We start from the raw sequence: 11,347 nt of genomic DNA, 5'->3' as shown, positions 1-11,347 counted from the left end.
GATAAAAAATTATTTATATATTCAAAACATTTAAACTACAATGATTTTCATGAATCAATGGATAAAATTTTTGAGTATTTACTCTACTTTTTATTAAATACATTGATAAACCATGCAACTGAAGTTGAAAGTTGTAGGAAATTATATATTGCAATATCCAAATTATATATTATTCATATTAAATGTGATTATGATGATATCTCTCAAAAATGTCTTAATTTTGTTAACTATTGTTTATATGATGAATTATACATTGAACAACTAGAATACAATTATTCTTGTGGGGGATCGATTTCACTGATAATGTGTAAAAAATTTAAATCTAATATTAAATTCTCACTTAAAGCTCTATGGGATCCTTATAAAAATTGTGAACTTACTTATTTTACCAAAAAATATCCAAATCTAGAAAATTATGTAAAACTTGCATCAAAAGAATTGTTTTATATTAAAGATAATAATATATATCTTGATTTGACTAAATTTAGTGCATGTCAAAAGTTAAGTGTTTATTATGGAATAATAAATAGATATTCTAATATTTCTATAGAGGACCTCTTAAAATTATTCAACCCAGCATTTTCGCTAATTAAAAGCAAGTAAACATCTGAATTTTTTGCTTTTAAAATATAAAATATATATTTAATCATATAAGCAATCTTTCAATATATTTCTAATAATAAGGGGGGTCAGTATAGGAGCTTAATTATAGGACATATTAGAGGTCTATAAAATTATATTAAAAAAAATTGGATTCAGGCTGGATCAGGCCTAATATGTTTAAAAAAAAATAGGATCAGGTTGGGCCTTGGAAATTTTTTTAAAATATATCCAAATTTATTAATTTTATGTTGAATTTTTTATATTTGTAGAAACTAGATACCATATCACATATATCTTTTATTTTGGGTATAATAATTTTAAAAAAATTAATTTCTATATTTAAATAAATATGGGCTGGGCCAGCAATTTTTTTTGATGATTCTCAAATCATGTTTTCTCATACATCACACTTTTCTCACGTTTTTTGAGCAAAATAATCACACTTTTTTAAAAAACAAATATAAAGTTTTAAATTAATTTATATTTTGAAATATTTAATAAATTATAGTATTGTTATAGACCAATTAAATAATCATATTCATTGATCAATATTTATTTCAAAACACATATTTAGCAGAGTTGTTAATGCTCCTTTTTAAAAGTAGCAAACTCCTACACCTACCTTTTATAAAGGAGCTAGCTTGCACTACTAAATTTTTAAAAGGAGCTAGCTCCCACTCCAAACAAAGGAATGCCACTCCATAGTTGCTCCTTTGATTTTCATTTATTTTAGAAAGTACATGAAGCAAAATCATATTTTATTTTATTAAAAAAGTTTTATATTTATAATCTTTTATGAATAAATTTTATAAATTTGAATCTAACATCCACACCTCTCCCCTAAAACCTGTTTAGCAATACTAAACAGGAACTCAACAGGAGAACTAATAGGAAGTGGGGTATTGTATTTTATAAAATATTTTTTAATTCAGAAAATTTATCAAAAATAGTAATTTTGTTATCATTATTTAAAAAATATTTGTCAAATATATTATCTTCATTATGATCAATTTCATGGAATCTAAAAATCTTCCAAATCATCGCAGGGTTTCCATGAATTAGTAGCTATTTTTGCATCAGGAATTAGTTTTCTTAAAAAATTAATTAATTTTTATTTTAGGTCTATATTTTGTGCATTTTTTATCCATTCCCATTTGAATGCAAGATAAATAATAGCCATTATAATAATAAAAAAACTTAAGAATTTTATAAAAAAATAATAAATATAAGATCTTCTAGATTTTGGTATAAATTTTTTGATGTAATAGTAATTAAAAATTTCATTACTCAAAAGTTTTAAGAATTTTGTATACCTTTTTGGTTCAATTGGCGTAATTTTAGGTTAGTTTTTTTATTAAAAAATAATAAATAAATGGAATGACTAAATTACGCGTCCCCGAAAACTACGCGTCCCCGGTCAAAACGATTTATTTTTATTAATATTAATAGGAAATCTTATTAAGCTTTATAAGATGAGTTAGAAAATGTTTTTTTTAATTTAAAAAAAATACGGTAACTATATAAAATTTACAAAAATTTATTTTTTTAAAAAATAAACTACGCGTCCCCGGTCAAAATACAGTTTTTTTAAAAAAATCAAAACGGATTCATATTTAGCTCATTAAAAGAATACAGAATATGTAAATATTATATTTTAAACTATTTTATAACTTAGTGATTTTTTCAAAAAACACTTTTTTCGAAAACACTACGCGTCCCCGGTCAAAAAACCGTTTTTTTTAAAAAATAAAAGCAGATTCATGTTTAGCTTTTTAAGGAGATTCAGAAAATGGTATTAATAAAAAAAAAATTTTTTAAAAAATTTTTTCCAAAAAAATATTTTTTTGACTTAACTACGCGTCCCTACGCGTCCCCGGTCAAAATACAATTTTTTTAAAAAAATCAAAACGGATTCATGTTTAGCTCATTAAAAGAATACAGAATATGTAAATATTATATTTTAAACTATTTTATAACTTAGTGATTTTTTCAAAAAACACTTTTTTTTTCAAAAACACTACGCGTCCCCGGTCAAAAAACCTTTTTTTTAAAAAAATAAAAGCAGATTCATGTTTAGCTTTTTAAGGAGATTCAGAAAATGGTATTAATAAAAAAAAATTTTTAAAAAATTTTTTCCAAAAAAATTTTTTTTGGCTAAACTACGCGTCCCTACGCGTCCCCGGTCAAAATATAGTTTTTTTAAAAAAATCAAAACAGATTCATATTTAGCTCATTAAAAGAATACAGAATATGTAAATATTATATTTTAAACTATTTTATAACTTAGTGATTTTTTCAAAAAACACTTTTTTCGAAAACACTACGCGTCCCAGGTCAAAAAACTGTTTTTTTTTAAAAAATAAAAGCAGATTCATGTTTAGCTTTTCAAGGAGATTCAGAATAATTTTGGTAGTTGAGAATTCAAATAAAATATTTAAAAAAGCCAATGTCTAGCCCATATTTAAAATTAAAAAATTTTCAAGGATATCTATTTTAAATTTTACCCAAGTTGATTTCTATCATAAATGTAAATTATGATATTTCTAATACCCTTACATTGCAACATTTTTACCTCTTTTTCTCCTAAATATTAATATTTTTATGAAATATATTAATAAAGCATATTTAGTATCGTATACACCTAACTAATTAGTAATTACCCATCAACCCCGTCATTCTGATTAAATTAAATTAATTTTATAAAAAATTTTTTTAATATATATATATACAAATATATCAAAATATAAAATTGACGGGGGGGCTCAATGGTTAGAACGTATGCCTTCCGAACGATAAGTTGCGAGTTCGAATCCCGTATTGCCATAAAAAATTTTTAAAAAAAATTTTTAACATTAGCGAGATAATAATAGCTCTCGATTTATTTAACATTAAGATGATAGGTAAGTTGATAGAAAAAAAATTAACATTACCAAGATACGAAAACGTTCATTTCTTGATTACATTTATAGATAGATATATATCATATTAAATCAATGTGTTAAAAAGCTATATTAAATCAATGTGTTAAAAAGCTAAATTAAATCAATGTGTTAAAAAGCTAAAAAATCAAACAAAGTTGAATGTTCTAAATCTGATTGATGAATTAGAAAATATTATAATTATTAATTTATTTTTCATTTATGTTAGTAATAAGGTTTTTAAAATAACTTTCTAATCTTACATTAATAGTTAAAGTTTATTTAAAAATTTATCATTTTATATGTTTTGTATATTGGAGACTGGGGTTAGGACCCCGGCTTGGCAAACCACTTAATCTCATTTCAAAATTAAATATCCTAATATAGTTTTTATTAGTATACATCTATAGACAAAAAATCTTTAGAAGAAATAAAATTTTGATGAAGTTTTCAAAAGATTTTTACATGATAGAAATTTAATTATAATATATAATCATTTATATGTAAATTAAATTTTTTGCGAGTTCGAATCCCGTATTGCCATAAAAAATTTTTAAAAAAAATTTTTAACATTAGCGAGATAATAATAGCTCTCGATTTATTTAACATTAAGATGATAGGTAAGTTGATAGAAAAAAAATTAACATTACCAAGATACGAAAACGTTCATTTCTTGATTACATTTATAGATAGATATATATCATATTAAATCAATGTGTTAAAAAGCTATATTAAATCAATGTGTTAAAAAGCTAAATTAAATCAATGTGTTAAAAAGCTAAAAAATCAAACAAAGTTGAATGTTCTAAATCTGATTGATGAATTAGAAAATATTATAATTATTAATTTATTTTTCATTTATGTTAGTAATAAGGTTTTTAAAATAACTTTCTAATCTTACATTAATAGTTAAAGTTTATTTAAAAATTTATCATTTTATATGTTTTGTATATGGGAGACTGGGGTTAGGACCCCGGCTTGGCAAACCACTTAATCTCATTTCAAAATTAAATATCCTAATATAGTTTTTATTAGTATACATCTATAGACAAAAAATCTTTAGAAGAAATAAAATTTTGATGAAGTTTTCAAAAGATTTTTACATGATAGAAATTTAATTATAATATATAATCATTTATATGTAAATTAAATTTTATAGTTAATTTTAAACACTCTTCTATAATTTGGAAATGTTCAATGTGTATTTATTATATCTAGATAATATTTCAATCATAATTTGTCAATTTAGAGCTAGCGGCGCTTGCTAAACCATACAAGTCAATTAAAGCAGTTAATAATGAAAAAAATTTCAAAATCTTGTAAAGGCAATTCATGTCTATTTTATAATTGGTGTTTAGGATTTATGCTATCATAATCTCTCCTTAAGATCTTTATTTTTTATGTCAAAATGTTTATTAAATTAACCAAAATTAAGTTTCAATTTTTATATAAAATAAGCCTCAATTTATAAGTATATGATATATACTACAATACAACAAAATTATTCTATTTGTAACATTATTAATAAATAAAAATACATTTCAATTTATTATGGCCTTAAAAAACCAATGGTTTAGGAAGCCCCTTGAAGTGGTTTGCCTCACCCCGCTATTGGGGATTGTTTGACATATATTTGATTTTTACAAAAAATAAAATTTAAAAAAAATAAATATATTCTTAAATTTTTTTATAAGGCCCCTTTATAAAGTATTGTTTTCGGTATCTAATCATATTTTATTTTTTATATTATGTAAAAAATAACCAGAAACTATAGCCAATTTTTTAAAAATAGGTTAGACTAACCGCAGTCTCTCCTACTATATTCACCAAATTTATAAAACAAATAATTTTATTAATCAGATAAATATACCATTTATTATTTCAAGAAATATACAATTTATTAAATATAATAAGATTACTAAAACATATTTTTTAATAAAATACCATTTATATTACATATTATTATATATAATCGTAATAGGTAAAAAAATGTAAATATTCGTTTGTTGTAAAATAATGTGGGTGTTTCAATCACGGTAGTCTTTATAGAATGTTGTTTCCGACGTATCACGATTTAGTTTTCCAATTTCAATCATTGACCAAACTATAATATGATGTTGTTTTCATCTTCGATATCTATTTATAGTTTATATAATAATATAATATATTTATTTTTATATGCCTTTTTACCTTCAATAATTATAGTCAAAAATTTCAAATTATAGGACTTTAATAATTGGTAATATTTAAACTTAAAAATAACTATTTATATTGTTATTACAAAAAAATAATTGGATGCATTGTTCTAACTGTACAAACTTTCTCTAATATTAGCTAAACAATATTACATTATTTATACTATATTAATGATTTGTCCCGCTATTGCTTTTGATCTTATATTTAATATATTTTATAGTTATAATATTATGGTTTTAGCCATAAAAATATAAAAATTATTAATTTTAATATTTTTATGTTTCCGCTCTTAGCCACGTGGAGGCAACCAGTTGAAAGAGCTTTTAGGTCTTAGTTTAAAAAAAATACCAAGACCATGGATATATAATATGTTTAAATTTAAACCTGTTATATATCCATGGTCTTGGTATTTTTTTAAACTAAGACCTAAAAGTAGATTATGACAAATAAATTTTTTGTTTAATATTTTTTTTTAAAATTAATGTAAACTTTTTAATATATTATATTTTGGTTATATTTCAGGTTTAAAATTTTAAACCTGTTATATATCCATGGTCTTGGTATTTTTTTAAACTAAGACCTAAAAGTAGATTATGACAAATAAATTTTTTGTTTAATATATTTTTTTTAAATTAATGTAAACTTTTTAATATATTATATTTTGGTTATATTTCAGGTTTAAAATTTTAAACCTGTTATATATCCATGGTCTTGGTATTTTTTTTAAACTAAGACCTAAAAGCTCTTTCAACTGGTTGCCTCCACGTGGCTAAGAGCGGAAACGTAAAAATATTAAAATTAATAATTTTCATATTTTTATGGCTAAAACCATAATATTATAACTATAAAATATATTAAATATAAGATTTAGCTAATATTACAGAAAGTTTGTACAGTTAGAACAATGCATCCAATTATTTTTTTGTAATAACAATATAAATAGTTATTTTTAAGTTTAAATATTACCAATTATTAAAGTCCTATAATTTGAAATTTTTGACTATAATTATTGAAAGTAAAAAGGCATATAAAAATAAATATATTATATTATTATATAAACTATAAATAGATATCGAAGATGAAAACAACATCATATTATAGTTTGGTCAATGATTGAAATTGGAAAACTAAATCGTGATACGTCGGAAACAACATTCTATAAATAGATATCGAAGATGAAAACAACATCATATTATAGTTTGGTCAATGATTGAAATTGGAAAACTAAATCGTGATACGTCGGAAACAACATTCTATAAAGACTACCGTGATTGAAACACCCACATTATTTTACAACAAACGAATATTTACATTTTTTTACCTATTACGATTGTATATAATAATATGTAATATAAATGGTATTTTATTAAAAGATATGTTTTAGTAATCTTATTATATTTAATAAATTGTATATTTCTTGAAATAATAAATGGTATATTTATCTGATTATTAAAATTATTTGTTTTATAAATTTGGTGAATATAGTAGGAGAGACTGCGGTTAGTCTAACCTATTTTTAAAAAATTGGCTATAGTTTCTGGTTTTTTTTTACATAATATAAAAAATAAAATATGATTAGATACCGAAAACAAAACTTTATAAAGGGGCCTTATAAAAAAATTTAAGAATATATTTATTTTTTTTAAATATTATTTTTTGTAAAAATCAAATATATGTCTAACAATCCCCAATAGCGGGGTGAGGCAAACCACTTCAAGGGGCTTCCTAAACCATTGGTTTTTTAAGGCCATAATAAATTGAAATGTATTTTTATTTATTAATGATGATACAAATAGAATAATTTTGTTGTATTGTAGTATATATCATATACTTATAAATTGAGGCTTATTTTATATAAAAATTGAAACTTAATTTTGGTTAATTTAATAAACATTTTGGACATAAAAAATAAAGATCTTAAGGAGAGATTATGATAGCATAAATCCTAAACACCAATTATAAAACAGACATGAATTGCCTTTACAAGATTTTGAAATTTTTTTCATTATTAACTGCTTTAATTGACTTGTATGGTTTAGCAAGCGCCGCTAGCTCTAAATTGACAAATTATGATTGAAATATTATCTATATATAATAAATACACATTGAACATTTCCAAATTATAGAAGAGTGTTTAAAATTGTCTATAGATGTAAACTAATAAAAACTATATTAGGATATTTAATTTTGAAATGAGATTAAGTGGTTTGCCAAGCCCGGGGTCCTAACCCCAGTCTCCCATATACAAAACATAAAATGATAAATTTTAACTATTAGAAAGTTATTTTAAAAAACTTATTACTAACATAAATGAAAAATAAATTATAATTATAATATTTTCTAATTCATCAATCAGATTTAGAACACTTAACTTTGTTTGATTTTTTAGCTTTTTAACACATTGATTTAATATGATATATATCTATCTATCTATCTATAAATGTAATCAAGAAATGAACGTTTTCGTATTTTTTTTCTATCAACTTTGATATTTTCTTAACGTTAATTTCACTTTCCTATCTCCTAATGTTAAAATTTTTTTTTTCTATCAACTTTCCTATCATCTTAATGTTAAATAAATCGAGAGCTATTATTATCTCGCTAATGTTAAAAAATTTTTTTTAAAATTTTTTATGGCAAAACGGGATTCGAACTCGCAACTTATCGTTCGGAAGGCATACGTTCTAACCATTGAGCCCCCCCGTCAATTTTATATTTTGATATATTTGTATATATATATTAAAAAATTTTTTTTATAAAATTAATTTAATTTAATCAGAATGACGGGGTTGATGGGTAATTACTAATTAGTTAGGTGTATACGATACTAAATATGCTTTATTAATATATTTCATAAAAATATTAATATTTAGGAGAAAAAGAGGTAAAAATGTTGCAATGTAAGGGTATTAGAAATATCATAATTTACATTTATGATAGAAATCAACTTGGGTAAAATTTAAAATAGATATCCTTGAAAATTTTTTAATTTTAAATATGGGCTAGACATTGGCTTTTTTAAATATTTTATTTGAATTCTCAACTACCAAAATTATTCTGAATCTTCTTGAAAAGCTAAACATGAATCTGCTTTTATTTTAAAAAAAAAACAGTTTTTTGACCGGGGACGCGTAGTGTTTTCGAAAAAAAGTGTTTTTTTCAAAAATCACTAAGTTATTAAATACTTTTAAATATAATATTTTAATATTCTGTATTCTTTTAATGAGCTAAATATGAATCTGTTTTGATTTTTTTTAAAAAACTGTATTTTGACCGGGGACGCGTAGGGACGCGTAGTTTAGCCAAAAAAAAATTTTTTTTTATTAATACCATTTTCTGAATCTCCTTGAAAAGCTTAACATGAATCTGCTTTTATTTTTTTAAAAAAACAGTTTTTTGACCGGGGACGCGTAGTGTTTTTGAAAAAAAAAAGTGTTTTTTGAAAAAATCACTAAGTTACAAAATAGTTTAATATATAATATTTACATATTCTGTATTCTTTTAATGAGCTAAATATGAATCCGTTTTGATTTTTTAAAAAAAACTGTATTTTGACCGGGGACGCGTAGGGACGCGTCGTTTAGCCAAAAAAAATTTTTTTGGAAAAAATTTTTTTTTAAATTTTTTTTTTATTAATACCATTTTCTGAATCTCCTTAAAAAGCTAAACATGAATCTGCTTTTATTTTTTAAAAAAAACGGTTTTTTGACCGGGGACGCGTAGTGTTTTTGAAAAAAAAGTGTTTTTTGAAAAAATCACTAAGTTATAAAATAGTTTAATATATAATATTTACATATTCTGTATTCTTTTAATGAGCTAAATATGAATCCGTTTTGATTTTTTTAAGAAAACTGTATTTTGACCGGGGACGCGTAGGGATGCGTAGTTTAGCCAAAAAAAATTTTTTCGAAAAAATTTTTTTTATTAATACCATTTTCTGAATCTCCTTAAAAAGCTAAACATGAATCTGCTTTTATTTTTTTAAAAAAAAGGTTTTTTGACCGGGGACGCGTAGTGTTTTTGAAAAAAAAAGTGTTTTTTGAAAAAATCACTAAGTTATAAAATAGTTTAAAATATAATATTTACATATTCTGTATTCTTTTAATGAGCTAAATATGAATCCGTTTTGATTTTTTAAAAAAAACTGTATTTTGACCGGGGACGCGTAGGGACGCGTAGTTTATTTTTTTAAAAAATAAATTTTTGTAAATTTTATATAGTTACCGTATTTTTTTTAAATTAAAAAAAACATTTTCTAACTCATCTTATAAAGCTTAATAAGATTTCCTATTAATAATAATAAAAATAAGTCGTTTTGACCGGGGACGCGTAGGGACGCGTAGTTTTCGGGGACGCGTATTTTAGTCATTCCCTAAATAAATGATCATCTGGATTTTGGTAGAAATTTTTTAATGGAAGGGGTAAATTAAATATTGATAAATCTTAAAATTAAATATTTTTCCAAGTTATAACAATCTAAATGAAAATGGATATGTTCATTACCTGTCAATCATAGCAAAAACTTTATAGACCTTAATGATATATCAACCCACACTCAACGTATTGAGCGTTAATGGAGGGATCTTAAGGCAAGCATCCCTTAAATGGTAGGAAATCTTCCTCTCATTTATATATATGAATATTCCTATTTTCGTAATATTAAAAATATGTCAATATAAATAAATTAATTAAATTTTTAAATGATATAAATTTATATAGAACTATTATTGTTTTTCCTTAAAAATATATATCTATATTATCATTGTATATATATATTGTTTATTCAAATAAATTGATTAATTATCTAGTATTTGATTTAATAGTAAATTGTAAAATAAAAATTATGAAAGTTTTCACAAATAAAATACTCCGTTTTTTAAATTCTTAAATATACTGTTTTTTAAAATTCTTAAATATACTCTGTTTTTTTAGATTCTTAAATATACTCCGTTTGTTAAAATTTATAATACAGTCCTTTAAAATTTTTAAATCTCTAACCTTAACCAATTTGAATTTTAAACTTTTAAATTTACTCCGTTTTTTAAAAATTTTAAATATACTCCGTTTTTATTGTAAATTATACCAAAAAAATATCCAAACGATCTTATATTTAATTTATTATTATTTATAAAATAATTATAGACAGCGTTATTTTTAAAGTTATTTATAATATATATTACACAAATCAATATATATATAAACATAATATGATATACATAATCGGAAAATATATATATCAGAAACCTGCAGGCCCGGCCCTAAGCCCGGCGGCCTGGCCGTATTTTAAATTTTTTAAATATACCCGGGCCAGGCCTAAAAAAATTTTTTTTAAACATATCCGGGCCGGGCCTAAAAAATTTTTTATAAAATATATCCTGGCCGGGCCTAAGATTGTTAAATCCGGGCCGGGCCTTAATATTTTTTATAAAAATTTTTACATTATGAGTTAATGGTTATAAGATTATATTATATTACAGTTATGATTAAAATAATATATTGGGTGATGGTTAACACTACCTAACACCCACAGATCGATCTAATTATTAATTTCCTGCAAATTTATTCAAAGTATTAATATATTTTTTTATAATTCATATCTAAATTTTTACAACATATTTTACCAAAACAAT

At 22.9% G+C, this 11,347-nt stretch overlaps 1 protein-coding gene across 1 annotated transcript in view; it reads left to right on the top strand.

The window, feature by feature from the left end:
• The first annotated feature begins 413 nt into the window (after positions 1-413).
• The window catches only part of LOC135928616 (uncharacterized), a 68,857-nt gene continuing 57,923 nt past the window's right edge, over positions 414-11,347 (top strand). The window contains exon 1 of the mRNA XM_065465072.1: positions 414-599. The gene's annotated coding sequence lies outside the window, so the exon portion shown is untranslated. The remainder of the gene's footprint in view (positions 600-11,347) is intronic.

The sequence above is a fragment of the Gordionus sp. m RMFG-2023 genome, chromosome 4 (assembly GCF_954871325.1).
Source record: "Gordionus sp. m RMFG-2023 chromosome 4, tfGorSpeb1-WG-v2, whole genome shotgun sequence".
Lineage (NCBI taxonomy): Eukaryota > Metazoa > Nematomorpha > Gordioida > Chordodea > Parachordodidae > Gordionus > Gordionus sp. m RMFG-2023.
This window is presented reverse-complemented; position numbering and strand designations above follow the sequence as displayed.